The 13,763-nt window shown below is 46.8% G+C and overlaps 1 long non-coding RNA gene across 2 annotated transcripts in view; it reads right to left on the bottom strand.

Moving 5' to 3' along the window:
- Positions 1-13,763, bottom strand: part of LOC132009697 (uncharacterized) — a 42,473-nt gene that overhangs the window by 8,678 nt on the left and 20,032 nt on the right. Inside the window, exon 3 of one of the 2 annotated variants that reach the window (XR_009402040.1) lies at positions 8,457-8,539. This is a non-coding gene — a long non-coding RNA (uncharacterized LOC132009697). Of the gene's footprint in view, positions 1-8,141; positions 8,540-13,763 lie in introns of those variants that run through there. The other variant, XR_009402039.1, reaches the window with a different exon arrangement.

Genomic DNA, 13,763 nt, shown 5'->3' on the forward strand with positions numbered 1-13,763 from the left:
TGAATCTCTTTTAACAGGGGAAGTAAATTTTTGAAAGATTTTATTTATTTGTTTGTTTATTTATTTGAGAGAGAGAGAAAGAATCAGCACAAGCAGGCAGAGGGAGAAGAAACAGACACCGTACTGAGCAGGAAGCCTGAGTCAGGGCTCTATCCCATGTCCCTGAGATCATGACCTGAGCCAAAAGCTGATGCCTAACTGACTGAGCCACCCAGGTGCCCCTGAGGGAAATAAATTTTAATTGTGTATTTGCAGATTTCTGTCACTCCATACCAGGCTGCAGAAGTCTTCTGCTAGAGTCAAAAATTTCCACAGAGTTAGTCTCTGATCTCTCACAGTGTGGCCATTGGACCAAAAGAGTTCTCAGATTTTTCACAAAATCCATAACGATAACCATAGAGCTTTGACTTACCTTCATTCAGATGGTCCCCAAATACTGCCAGCACCTGGTTGATCTCCCAGATTGTTCCCCTGCTTGATTTCTGAGAGTGAGCAAAAACGCGAGAAAGTTCTGCCCAAAGCCCAGTTAAGCATTTGTCTTAAGAGCATTCGCCTTGAAAGCCAGCCAACTTCTGTACAATAAGAAAGAATCCATTTTCTGCTTCTATTTCTTGACCATCCCCCATGAAGAAGCAATGATTCAGGTCTTGGGCTCTGTGGAAGTCAGTGGTTGGCACAGAGGCAATGAGACTCCTATCAGCAGACTGGCAGTCTCTGACAATGGTGTGTGCCTACAGAGAGGCTGTGACTCAGGAGGGCAGGCAGTACTCCATTATCCCCCAGAGCAGCCATGCCAGGTGTGGTGCCAAGAACTGCAGTTGCTTCTGAGCTGGAAGAAAATCAATGGTTTTCTTCCAGTTGAAGTTGTGTTTAGCAAAAAAAATTGTTCAGACTCTTACAGATATTGACAGCTTTGTCATTTTCCAAGTAGGGTCAGAAGAGGGAAATTCTTGGATGGTGTCAGTGGGCACATAATGGGTGTGCATTTGCTCTTTGCACCAGAAAAGTCTGCAGTGCTATCTGGCTGCATGCTAAGGGGAAACAAAGGAGCTGCCAAATCCTCCTCAACCCACTTCAGAATATAAACAGAACGGTGAGCAATTCTGAGCTGATAACAAATGCAGTTCTTTGGTTTTCTTTCCCCGTTTCAAGTCACAAATCAACTCAACCATTTCTAGGACACATGGCTTTACTGGGGATTCTGTTCCAGGAGCTAGAGGAGACATCAAAACAAAGTCTTGTGCAGGGGCAGTACCAACTCTCTGTAAGGTGTTTGCCTTTCCAAATTGTGCTTTCTTCACACACACACACACACACACACACACACAAACACACACACACACACCGAAGTTCAGGTTGGATAGACTTAACATATTCAGTCTATTTTGAGAGTGTCTTCAACTTCAGAAGTTCAACCCTGAGACAGGATTTGAGGATAAGTCAAGTGTTTAAGAAGCAGTCCCTGGGAAGCATCACTAGAAAACAGGGAAGTAGGATGGAGAGAGAGAAGGCATATAGTAAAGGATGTGTTGGTATCCTACTTACTACTAGCAGGTAACTAGGGTTTAATCCCTCTGGGGAAGTCTGGGAGCCAGTGTAGAACATGCCCCTGAGAGTATGGCCCCCTGAGGAGCGAGGAACTGGAGTATTGACCCACCACCTTCTGTCAGTCATTACTAAAAGTCTTCTCTCAGGGGACTTTGGTTCCCCAGCATTTCCAACTGCCACAGTGTGGGCAAAACAGACTCTGGCTGCAAGAGAAGCTCCCAGGGAAAGAAAGGTCACTGTTCACTCTATTCCCCACATCCTCACCATCCCTAACAAATCTCTCACATAGCTTATCTCATCCTGACCTCCACATCTTGGATGTTTCAGATTCACAAGGGAAACCATTTGTCAAACACTCCACTGACTCCACATAAGCAAAAATCATCCTTCTGATGCCCTAAAACACAGCTGTTACAGCAACTATTATTACCTTAATTAACACAGAAGGGTATCTATTGGAGGTCACTTCCCAAAATGTTAACTGCAAAACCATAATCCTGGGTCATGATTCAAAGACCAGGAAGCTGGACCAAAACTTCTCTTGAAACTCCCAAAGTTAGGCCCTGGGCATTGGAATTCTGCTAGGAAATAAAAATGGAAAGCCAAGATATCTCCAGTCATCCATAGCAGTACTAACAGCCGAAGCCGTGAAAAGATGGCCTCCAACTCACCATACTTTCCAAACCTAGTGGGCTTCCAGTTGGTTGGACATGATTCGCCTCCAGCATTCTACCTGCAAGGGATTCTTTGAAGTGCCATGTTTTGCTGCCCAGCCTCTGCATTACAAGAAAACAGATCAGGACATTGGGATGGATGCTGGGTGCGAATCCACCTACACTGAACACTAGCAAAAAGCTTTAGGACACTTTCTGTTCTTTGACATTTTCCAACATGCCACTGACTTCTTTATAAACAAAAGTAGATAACCCATAGTCCTAATGACAGGTGTCTTAGTCTGAATGTCCTCAAGAGCAGCCCTAGAGATAAATACTTCAGTGCAAGTAGTTTACTGGGGAGCGATCCCAGGAAGCTGGGTAAAGAAGCGGTGAAGCAAGATAGAGAAGGGAAGTCAATAAAAGGTGTGATGATGGGCATGGTATTGGTTAGCTATTGTTGTATAAAAAATTTACCCCAAACCTAGCAATTTAAAACAGCACACTTCAGGGTCACCCGGGTGGCTCAGTTGGTTAAGCATCTGACTCTTGGTTTTGGCTCAGGACATGATCTCAGGGTCATGGGATTGAGCCCTACATTGGGCTCCATGCTCAGCTCAGAGTCTGCTTGGGATTCTCTCTCCCCCTCCCTCTACCCCCACTCTCTCTCTCTCTCTCTCTAAAATAAATAAACAAAATCTTTTTTAAAAATAATAAAACAGCACACTTTGTTGTCCAACAGTTTCTGAAGGTCACAAATCCAGGGATGTCTTGAGTGGACCCTCTGTGGCAGGGACTCTAACAGGCTGCCAAGATGTCAGCCAGCACCCCAGTCTCAACCAAAGCCTTGATTGACAAAGGATCCACTTCTAAGATCATAAGGTTGTTGGCCAGATTTGGTTCTTTGCAGGCTGTTAGACTTGGGATTTCAGTTCCTTCCCAGTGGTTGACTAGCATGGTCCTTCATTCTTTGCCACACAGCTATCCCCACATAGTGAATATTTCACCAAAGCCAGCAAGAGAGAACCTGCTAGCGAAGGGACTATCTATGGACCATAACCAGGGAACTGACATACCATCATATTTGCCACAGTCTGTTGATTAGAAACCAATACAACCACCCTGTAGGGCAAGGGATGACATGAGATGTGAGTACCAGGAAGCAAGCACCATTAGGGACCATCTTAGAGTCTATGAGTCCCGGGCACTTTCTCCCTCTTAGCAAGGAGGACTCAATCCCACCAGGATGCTCTGAGAGATGCCCCCAGGGCTGTCCCACTGAGATGTAAGGAACATCTTTCCATCAGCGCTAGTCCCACATTGTTTGAGGGCCACTCTGGGGGTATTCATTTTACAGCCCTTCTGACTTGCCTACTCTTTAAGTCATTTGAGCTGATACAACAAATTGCCATAAACTGGGTGGCTTGAAAACAAGAGAAGTTTGTCTCTCAAAGTTCTGGAGTCTGGAAGTCCAAGCTCAGAATGCCAGCATGGTCAGGTTCGGTGACAGCCTCTTCCAGGTTGCAGACAGCTGACTCCCTGTTCTGTCTTCACATGGACTAACACAGTCAGAGAGCTGAAGGGAGTTGTTGGTATAAAGAGGGGCTGTTGGTGCCAAAGAAAGAGGTCGCTGGGGGTCCTTTCATAAGGGTACTGATTCCATTAGAAAGGGCTCTACCCTCAAGACCTAATTCCACCCCAGTGGTCTCACCTCCAAATGCCATCCCACTGGGGACTAGGATTTCAACATATGAACTTTGGAGGGACACAAACATTCAGACTGTCATATCCACACAGACTGAGAACCAGCGCCTTAATGTCCACACCCCAAACCCCAGAACCTGTGAATATGACCTCATTTGAAAAAAGGACCTTTCAGGATGTAATTGAGGATCTCAGGATGAGATCATCCTGGATTTTGGGTGAACCCTAAAAGCAGTGATTGACATCCTCCTAAGAAGAGGAGGTAACACACAGAGAGATAGGTACAGAGAAGAAACCCATGTGATGACAGGGGCAGAGGCTGGAATGATATGGCCACAAGCCAAGAAATGCCAAGGATTTGGGGGAATCACGAAGAGCCAGGACAGAGGCATGGGATGAGCTCTCCCTCAGAGCATCCAGAAAGAACCAATATTGCTAACACCTTCATTTTGGACTGCTGACCTCCAGAACTTAGAGATTTCTGTTTATAAAGCCACTGCTTGCAGTCGATTTTTACAGTAGCCCTAGGAAGCCAGTCCAGAGGGCCGAAGGCAGTTGTTGGTGTAGAAGGGAATGGCTTGCACGTGAATTCCAAGGTGGTCCAAGGTGGGAGGAGAACCCATGACATCTGCTGGAGCAAGATATGATTTTTTTGGATTTGGGGGAAGGGTTGTTTGTTTTTAATCTCTGTAAAACTGTTGTAAATGCAACAAAGAAATCACAAAGGTGACAGCATCTCATTCCCTCTGGAGAGCTGATGTCGACTGTATTTCTGACTATCCAGCATCTAACCTTCTACTTTCCTATCAGCACCCCTTTTCCCTTTCATCGGGGGATAGTGGGGGTGGGGGTGGGGGCAGGAAATTCTCCTCTGAGAGTAGTCTTTGCATAAGAGCTGTTCCAACACCAGTGGCCCCTCCTGGGGCAGACAAGAGATCCATGCTTGACCAACCCCTGTTCCTGTTCCTTGCTTTGGCTCCAGGGTGAGTGGCCCACAGTCACTTGGGGATGTCTGAAAGGGTAGCACGTGTCGAGAGCTGTCTTCTGTGTGACCTTGGCTCTGAATCCTCTCGCTGGCCCCCAAGGAGGAAGGCTCATCAAACATAGACATGCTGAGGATAAACTTCCTATAAACTTTTTATCCAGCCTGAATGGGCACAGGCATCCTGTGATAATACATAAGTGACCAGGAGAAGGGATGCACTGGACCCTGGCTGGGAGCTCCCTAACCACTCCTCAGGGTGTCCAGTGGTAGCTGAGTACTAACAGAAAGAAGGGGAACTCAGAGCAGAGCTGTGCTCCCAGTCCTGAGGAAACCCACTGTGCCCAACTCCTATATCAGGGGCTGTTGTCTCCAGGCAACTAGGAAACTTGGGAGAAACTTCTAGATGCTGATATTGACACCACTTCTCAGCCCTTTCCTCTCAAAGTGGATTCTAAATTCCTGGATCTGGGGAATTCTGCCATGGAATGCAGTTGTCTTCACTTGGGTCCCCCCCAGAAGTTGGCACTGACCCAAGGGCTCATAGGTAAATCATCTATTTGGGAGGTGACTCCAGGAAATGCCAGTTTGGGATTGAGGATGTGAAACAGAAAGAGAAGAGCAGCCCATACAGGTGCACTGATAAAAAGGTGACCCCACAGGCCCCTGGGGCCCAGTTCTACTGGGGAGTGTTGTGGGATAAGGCAGTACACACCCCTCAGAATCATCCCACCTGAGCCCAAGGGAGCCGGGGCAGCGACTCACCAGCTGCTATCAGTCATGGGCTGATGGCTGCTGACGGTGGCAGGAGTGGGATAGTGGGATGTAGCTGCTCATTCACAGGCACTTCCAGCCTGCTGTGCAGCCTTTGGCAACTTTAGGCAAGGCCGTTGGGCAAGCAGATGCGGACCAGGACTATCTGCTGAGGGTTACAGCCATGCATTATTATCATCGGCAATGCACAACCCTCCTAGTGCCCATTAGACTCCCAGAGCTCCTCCTTCCGTTTCTCTCCTTTCTCCAAGCCTGTTTCTCCAGTTTCCACTCAATGCTGAGCACCTCTGATATTATTTCTATATAACACATCTTTTTTTTTTTTAAAGATTTTATCTATTTATTTGGCAGACGGAGATCACAAGTAGGCAGAGAAGCAGGCAGAGAGAGAGGAGGAAGCAGGCTCCCTGCTGAGCAAAGAGCCCGATGCGATGCGGGGCTCGGTCCCAGGACTCTGGGATCATGACCTGAACGAAGGCAGAGGCTTTAACCCACTGAGCCACCCAGGCACCCCTAACCCATCCTTTAAATGTAAGACTCACCAAACCCATTTCTGCGGCCTGCAAACGAAAATTGCATTTAACAGGACACCTGGGTGGCTCAGTTGGTTAAGAGGCTGCCTTCGGCTCAGGTCATGATCCCAGCGTCCTGGGATCGAGTCCCACAACAGGCTTCTTGCTCAGCAGGGAGCCTGCTTCTCCCTCTGCCTCTGTCTGCCTGTGCTCACTCTTTCTCTCTCTCTCTGACAAATAAATAAATAAAATCTTTTAAAAAATAAATAAATAAATTGCATTTAACTCTATAAGCAAGGTTTTTAATGACACTGGTTTTTGACTAACAGAGTACAATGGTACCTGAATTGTGACAAGTGGGAATCCCGTCAATCTAGTTCATGTATTCTTTTGATAAAATTCTTTAGTTTTGAAAGCCCTTTCCTTGCTTTCCGATATGAGTAGATACTCTAACCTCTTCTTTTTTTCCAGGGCACAGAGGTTCTTTTTTTGTCTTTGTTACTTCCTCTATTCCCAGTGCCCAGAACAGAGCCTGACACTGAATGAATGAATGAATGAATGATTGTGTTTTACTCATTCCTCTGCTTCTCTCCTAATAACTTTCTTTTTAAAGATTTTTATTTATTTAAATAATCCCTATATCCCACCTGGGATTCGAACTCACACCCCCAAGATCAAGAGGGGCACATTCCTCCGAGTCAGCTATGCCCCCCCCCATAATTTTCAGTTTACATCATCTCTCAAGTCAGAAATTGGAACTTGCACGTTTTAGGGAGGCTCGCAATCCTCTCTGAAGTGAGACCTCCCACTGACATCCCTTCCTGGTAGCTAAGCCCAGTCTAGTCACAACTCCTGGATCTGTTAAAAATAGCTCAAGGCAGCCTCGACCGCTCCCAGGATCCTGGCTAATTTTAGGACAGAGGAGGGGGTGAAGGAAAAATGTGACCAAGAGTCACCTCCAGGGAGAAGTATCCCCTTTCACTCACTCAGGACCAGGGGCCTCACCCACTGCTCAGAGATGCCCACTCCTGTGAATGGTTCAAGTCAGAAGTAGATGGCCACGCAACATGGTTTCACTCAATATTGGATTCTGAAGGCCACACAGATTTCCTGCTCTGTTGGGTTTGCAAAAAAACACAGTGCCCCAGGGTCCATCAGAGAGGCCACTAAAATTCTAAAAGTCTATGGAGGCTCTGAACTTTGACTACAAACTGCTGAAGAACGGTCAATCTTTAACTTGAGGAATATACGGATCAACTCATTCATTCAGTTCATTGTCCCAGGCGCTGTTCTAGGTTCTGGACTTCCACAGAGACTGAAGCAGACAAACATTCCTGCTTTATGGGGCTGGCACCACAGTCGGGGACTCCGACAATATAATAAGCAAGTAAACTATGCGGTCTGCTGGCTATTGTTAACTGGTATGGTGAAAAATAATGCAGGAAGGTGCATGGGTGGTCCCTGGGGAAGGGCTTTGGATGGACCACATTTCTGATACTCTGACCCTGGGGGCCTGGCTGAGCCTGGAAAGACTGCCCCTTGCAGGGTTACTCCTAGAGTTAGTAAAGGGCTCCAATCCAGATTCCACAACCCAACCGACTCTGTTCCTGGGTCTCCCACTCTGGGCCACTCTCTACCTGCCTTATTAACCACAGGGCCAAAGAGCAGACCAGTAGGGACAGTTCTTATGCTTCAGAACCCACTGAAATTATTCAGGCTAGTCAATTCTGAGCCTGTCTGTCCTGTCTCACATGTTCCCATCTGCAGGAATCACAATAAAGGCTCCCGCCCTGTCTCTCTTTGCTCTCTCTGCCTCCTGCCTGGCCACAGTGCTTCTTGTCATCCCCAACAAATGCTTGCCTGGGATGAGATTGTTTCTGCTGGAACAAAGAATAAAGGACAGATATTGAGGATGTAGTAAGCAAGCAGTCTGCACATTAAGCATGTTGCATTTTCCTTCTGGTTTTTATTTCTCGCACAGGGTTTCTATCCCATGCACCTGTCCTTACCCTTCAGTGCACACCGGCCTGTCTTCCAACTGCCCAAACTGAAGGCTTTTGTTTGCTGCCGAATCCTGCTTTGCCACACACAGGCGACGGAATTAATACTCCCGGGGAGCAGCTCTCTAGCAGTAACTGACAAAGCCAAAGTGCGTGGGTAAATACCCCAGCTCTCTCGCACACCAGTGGAGACAGCCCTGAGGCATGTGCCCTATGCTGGCTCCCAGAGGTCCCCAGCAGGACGAAGCTTCATTTGCTCCACAGGTAATTCCTTGACGCAAACCTTTCCTTGTCTTCTCTCCTTCACCCGAAATAAACTACTTGATCCAATCCTCGTCTTGGAATCGGCTTTTGGAGGAACTTGAGCTGGAGGGAGAAAAAGGAGAAGAAAAAACATGTAAAAGAAAAATATCCATAATCCCTTTACACTAACATTGCAACTTTTTTTCAGAGGAACTTTCTTCCAGTCACTGCACTCTGTCTGCTACATTCTTCAGCGTGCTCTGTTTGTTTTTGTGGTGCTGGTGATAGAGATGGGGCTCTTGTGATTAAATCATTGTAGAACAGGACAAGCTCTAGAAACCCACTGCCTACATCTTTAACCTTTTGATTGTGAAATAATCACAGATGCCCAGGAAGTTGCAACGAAGTGTACAGGGAGGGTCTATGCACCCTTCACCCACCGTCTCCCAACGGCAACATCTTGCATAACTATAATACAACATCAAACCAGAAATTGACATCACTGGTATCATTCTACAATTGGCAGAGCTTATTCAGAGCTCATCGGTTAATATGCATTCATGACTGTGTGTGTGCCTGTGTCTTGTGTGTGTCTGGGGTGTGCACAGCCTTGTATGACCACTAGCACAATTAAGAAACTGGACTGTACCGGCACTATAAGACTCTGTCTTGCTACTCTCAAGCCACTAACAGGTCCTCCATCTCTGTAATTTTATCACAAATGTTACATAAATGGAGTCATGCAATATGTATCCCTCTGTGATTGGCTTTTCTCACTCCACATAATTTGCTTGCCTGGCTGAGCCTGGTCAACCACAGAATCGTGAGAAATTACAATCGCAATTGTTCTAAGCCACTGAGTTGGAGGACAAATCCTTACTCAGCTATAGCTAACTCTCAAACAGGTAGTATAGGAGAGAGACAAACTGTTGTTTTAAAGCCCCTAAAATTTAGCCTATCCTGACAGACCTGCCCTCACTGTGTTCACCCTCTGCTCAAATCTGTGGTTTCAGATATCTGAGCACAACACTGGCCTCAAACAAATATGATTTACTTGGTCTTAGGAGATAGGCAGGGTTTGCCTGCTATGGACAGTTAAGAGCAATGGCATCTTAAGATGTCTGCTTTTCAAAAAGAGAAAGTGTTCTGACCCCTTTCATTACTCTGGAGATATTCAAACACCATTCTCTTGCCATATTCAAGGTACTAAAAGGCAGGTCTCTCTTTTCTAGAACAGACAGAATAAGCCGTGTTTGCTCCTCGGCACCTATGTTCTCCTACATTTCCCAGACTCCCTTGCAGTTGGGACAGGCCCATGTGACTCATTCTAGCCAATAGATGATCATGACTGGGGCAGAAGTAGTGAAGAGCTGATGCACCTGTCTGGAGGGGCTAGGAGAGGCAGGTGAGAGGTGGGGCTGATGCTCGGTGCAGGAAGGCTGGCTCTCTGAGTTACTGCGTGGAGGCAAGCCCTGCTAACCGGCTTTACAGAAACGAGAAGCAGGCTTGTTCTGAGGGAAGCCACTGAAGTTTCCAATTTGTTTGTTATTGCCACTGAACGAAGCCTCACACTGACTCACGAGCCTGCTTTCTGGAAAAAGGAAGAATTCTTGGGGACATTTTACAGATGTTACGTTTCATTTTCCGCAGCTACAATTTGTGTAATTCATTTTGCAAGAAGAACCTTCAGAACTTAGTGAAGGACCAAGATCAGTCGGCAGCAGTTTGCTGATCCCATTTGTTTTCATGAGAGAGGAAAAATCATTTATTACAGTGACCACCAAGTGGTCTCTTTAAAGGGAGATGTAGCCAAGAACCTCTCCCAGGAGTGATACACATAAGTCACTTCGCCATTCTGGCCTTCAGTTTCCCCATCTGGAAGGCTGGATGGAAAAGTCTCTGCAATCCATTCTCTTATCAAAACAACAACAACAACAACAAAACAAAAACTTTGATTATAATTTCTCTCTGGATAGTTTGGGAAAGGAGAGCAGGAAGGAAATTTGGGAATAATTTCCTTTCAAGTAGCAATCCCTGAAGATCACAAAAAGGTTATAGTGTGAACGGGAGCAAGGTTTCTAAAAACTTCTCCACTCCTAGGGAACCTGCTGTCCTAAATTTAAACTTGGCAGAGGTTTTGGCAACACCCTCATGCCTCTTTCTGCCAACAAACTCATTGAAATTAACAAATGGCCTGTTTGCTTATGTTTGGTCTGTCCTCAGTAAGGGAATGGTTTCGTGCACATAACTGATTATATCCATATTTACTTGGAGTTTTTTCTCTCCTGTCTGCTGTTGTATTCTCAGTTTGAAAGGTCACATTCATCACATTAGAATAGGAGAGGTTGTCACGCAAATATTTCATGTAAATGCCTAAGTGCCTGAGGCAGGATAAGAAAAAAAAATTTTTTTCAAAAGAAAAATAATTATAACAGCTCAGGCACAGGTCCTAAAGTTGTACATATATTACATTTAGCAACATTGGACTTCATTTTAATTGCCTGACTTTCTCTGCATATGTGATTACATTTGCCCAGACCAGTCCAATAAATATGTGGTACTACATAAAAATGCAGCTATTATACTAAACTGTGAAATCAAAAATAATCCAAACAAATGCTAACACCCTGGTCTGAGTGTCCATCATGTCCCCCTGGGCTGGTACCTGGCCCAGGTCTACCTGGCTTCCACCCTTGCCCCCTAGCATGCTTCCCCTGCAGCAGCCAGAGGATGCTGGTAAACACCTGAGTCAGGGCACATCCCTCCTCTGCTCAGAATTTTCCATGGCTCCCACTTCGCTTGGAGTAAAGTGTAAAGTCATACCCACGGTTCACAAGCTCCTGTACCATCTGCTCCTGTCACCGTCCTGCCCTTATCTCCTCCTTCTCTCCAGGCTCATCCCATCCAGCCATGGTGGCCTCCCTGTTGCCCAAACCTGCCTGGCATGGTCCTGCCTCAGGGCCTTTGCACTTGCTGTCCCCACTACCTAGAAAGCTCTTCCTCCCAGCTTCCTCCCTCACGTGCATCAAATTTACTCAGTTCTCACATTCTCAATGAAGTCTCACTACCCAAGCTGCAACATACCCCCCAACACACCCTGATCCCTTTACCCAGTTCCAGATTCTTTTTCCCATAGCACTCACCACCTCTTTAGCATACATACACACTGTGTATTTTTTTGTATTTATTGTCCATCCCTCGCCTCACTTAAATTGAAGACCTGTGAGATTAGGAGCTTTGTTTACGTACCCCTGTATCTCAGTCTCCTGGAAAATACCTGGCCCATGCTAGGCTCACATTAGTTGAAGGAATGAGTGAACCAATGAATTAAAGACCTGGTTTGGAATATCTAACTTTGGAATGCCTCGAAGTTGGCTTTTTTACTTTGAATAGGTTTTCATTTCTTTTTTTCCTCTCTGTTGTATCCTGTTGGAGCCCAAACCCCATTCCTCCACCCTCTAGAATTCTCTCCCTCTCAGACCTTATAGGCCTCAGTCTCCAACTTTCTGTATTTTTACTAAACCGGAATATCAAGGAATAGTATTCACACCTGGGCCTTCCTGGGGGAAAAACAGCTCTGCAGGTTTCACATAATCAGAGACCAGGGTTTCTCAGCCTCAACACTTAGGGGTTCCAAATCATTCTCTGCAGCGGGGGCCAGCCCGCCCATTATAGGACTTTCACAGCATCCCTGACCTCCACTCACCAGATGCCAGCGCCTCCCCCTTACCCCCATTCCTGACATTTAAAAATGTCTCCACACTTTGCCTAATGTCCCCAGGGGCCAAAGGCCACCCCAGGCTGAGAGCAACTGAGTTAAATGTCCCTGGCAGGTTACCAAACCCCCATTCCAGTAAACTTCCCAGATCGGGCTCTTTGGATTCATAGTTAAACTAGCACTATCTTCACTGATACCCATTTCAGACAAAACCCAAGTACACACAGTAGCCAACAAGCCTCCAATCAAGCCCAGAGGCAAGCACAGAACCACTCCCACTATGTTCCTGCCCAAAACGTGCCTTCATATATCAGGAGGAAACATCAGACAAACCCATACCCAGGGGTCGTCTACAAAATACTTGACCTTAACTGTTCAAGAGAATCAATGTCGGGGCGCCTGGGTGGTTCCATAGGTTAAAGCGTCTGCCTTGTCTCGGGTCATGATTCCAGGGTCCTGGGACAGAGCCCTGAGTCAAGTGGAGGGGAGGGGAGTGGAAGAGGGTCAGGATGGGTGGTGGAGTGGGGGAAAGGAAGCAAAACGGATGTCCACGTGGAGGCGTCTGCAACAGGAGCCCCAGACAACACTGGCAATAGGTAGACATTTCTCTGCCTTGTGAGAACAGATTGAATGGAGGGAGTTGAGAGGTGCGGAGGCAATGCAGCCAACATCCCCAAAGACAGCTCTTCAGAAGGCCCTTTCACATCATTCCAGACAAATGTCAGCTGGGGACTGTAATGTCCTGGAGTGATTGAATGTCAAGTGCAGACGGAAGACAAGAGGGAGCAGAAGCTACGCAAGAAAATATACCCTTTCCTCTCTTGCCGTATCTGGGTCAAAACACCCAGCTGGGGGACCAAGCCCATTTTCTCAGCTGTCTGCGAAGTTATGGCATCTGATCCACGTCTCCCAGGGCATGAGATGGTCGGGCTTCCTATTATTAATTGATTTGTTTGGCCCACGTGTGTAGGGTGCTTGTGTTCTGGGTGTTAGGCTAAGCTTTGGAAATCACAGAGGATTCTCCCCGTTGCTGTCCAGCAAGGGAAAGAGAACTGGTGGGTTAAATTGTTGGTCTCACTTCTTCATCCCTCCCCCCGACCCACACCCTGAATCATGGGCTTCCATTGTCGCTCACTGGAAGCAGAGGCCCTGCCCCCTGTGTTTTCAAATATTACATATTAAGAGGAAGCTTAGGGACGCTTGGGTAGCTCAGTCCATTAAGGGTCTGCCTTCAGCTCAGGTCGTGATCTCAGGATCCAGGATTCCCTGCTCAGAAGAGAGTCTGCTTCTCCCTCTTCCTCTGCCCCTCCCATCTGCTCATGCAGAGTCCCTCTCTTCCTAATAAAATAAATAAAAAATCTTTGTAAAAAAAAGCTTAACGTATAGTAAGGCCGATAGATCAGATGATTCCTGCTGACAAGACAATTATTACTTGAAGATTCCAGGAAGAGAGGGCACACCTGCCAAGCAGGGCCACACGAGGCATTGGGTGTGGGTGGAGGCACCAGGGGGTTGAGGGGAGGCCCCAGGGTCAGCCAGGAGGCAGAGGCATGGAGGGTATGAGCGGGTCAGGTGCCTTTCTTGTGATTTTTCTGGGAAGAAACAGGTGAGGCAAGGTTGGGGATTGGC

The sequence above is a fragment of the Mustela nigripes genome, chromosome 2, assembly GCF_022355385.1.
Source record: "Mustela nigripes isolate SB6536 chromosome 2, MUSNIG.SB6536, whole genome shotgun sequence".
Taxonomy (NCBI): Eukaryota; Metazoa; Chordata; class Mammalia; order Carnivora; family Mustelidae; genus Mustela; species Mustela nigripes.